The 1,426-nt window shown below is 30.6% G+C and overlaps 1 non-coding gene across 1 annotated transcript; it reads right to left on the reverse strand.

Moving 5' to 3' along the window:
* Window positions 1–1,108: 1,108 nt before the first annotated feature.
* LOC126012933 (U6 spliceosomal RNA) lies at window positions 1,109–1,215 on the reverse strand. Its single transcript, XR_007497275.1, has one exon. It is a non-coding gene; the product is annotated as a U6 spliceosomal RNA (small nuclear RNA).
* Between the last annotated feature and the right edge of the window lie 211 nt (window positions 1,216–1,426).

The raw sequence follows: 1,426 nt of genomic DNA on the forward strand, positions 1-1,426 counted from the left end.
TTTATTTCACTCACGTTCTTTCAACACTGTTATTTTCTGTTATGTTGAGTTATAGCCCCCTACCTATACATGCAGCTTTTGATTTTGATTTTCATTGCCTTGGGCAATCATGATTGAGGACCCATAAGACTGTAGAAGATGTTGATTGATTCTTTTGATCATGGGAGATAATAGAAAGTGTTTAACTTGGTTGTGTTAAAAAATCTGAGGATGAATTGGGACTTTAGGCAAATTGCACCAAAGATTTTTAATCTTCGATTTGTTCAAATTTGTAACACAGGAAACAGAAAAGATGTATATCTTTTCTTGTCAAATTCTTTTCTATTTCACATCAATCACTAGTTTTTTTTTTCCCTCTTCACCTTTTCTGTTCCTTTGTGACTCCTTTATTTCTAGAATTAGAGGCCTGTGGGTCTTATTTCAATTTTAAAAGATATCAAAGTCATATATAAAGTTAGAATCTAGCCATATCTAGACAGAAAATTAACCCAAAAAAGAAAGGGTGGGGAAGAACAGTGAAAAAATAAAAAGTGAAACTCTGGGTCTCACCTTTAGGAGTAATTGCTACCTTAGGCAAAGTTACAAAATATTTCACAATAAAGCCTATATCAAGTAAATGCTTGAACTCTGATGGTCTCGGTTGAGTATTAAGAATTATTACAAATAATTACTCAAAATAGTTTTTATTATTAATTTGTGATTCTTATAATATGTAAAGCACTGAAGTTTGCAAGTTAATTTTTGATCTATTAAATTAGAGAAGATGCATGCATGGTTGTATGAAGATTTTTTTTTAATTATCCATTCATGATAGAAGTTAAATAAAAACTAAGGAAGTTTCATTCTATTTTGTAACCTATAGCTTATTTTAACACTGGATGTCTTAGAGACAACATTATTCAAGATTTTTAATTATCCATTCATGATAGAAGTTAAATAAAAACTAAGGAAGTTTCATTCTATTTTGTAACCTATAGCTTATTTTAACACTGGATGTCTTAGAGACAACATCATTCAAGAATCTAAAAGCCTACGTTATGAGAAATCATTCCATATTTTTGCATTATTTTTGCTTTTAATTTCCTGTATACATTTCAAGATTTTTTTTTTAAATATGGAACGCTTCACAAATTTGCGTGTCATCCTTGCGCAGGGGCCATGCTAATCTTCTCTGTAACGTTCCAATTTTAGTATATGTGCTGCCGAAGTGAGCACACATTTTAGGATTTTATTACTATAAGGAAACTAATTTAGTCATGGAAAAATCTGCTGGTATTGGGAAAGAAAAAAGAATACTCAATCTGTGTATTTTTATTACTGTGCAAGATTCTTTTTGTCCAAAGGGCAAAGTTTCACTTATTGGGTCCAACAATGGAGAAAATACAAAGGAGTTGGTAACAATTACTGAAAAAATTATTGAGGACAC

The sequence above is a fragment of the Suncus etruscus genome, chromosome 6 (genome assembly GCF_024139225.1).
Source record: "Suncus etruscus isolate mSunEtr1 chromosome 6, mSunEtr1.pri.cur, whole genome shotgun sequence".
Taxonomy (NCBI): Eukaryota; Metazoa; Chordata; class Mammalia; order Eulipotyphla; family Soricidae; genus Suncus; species Suncus etruscus.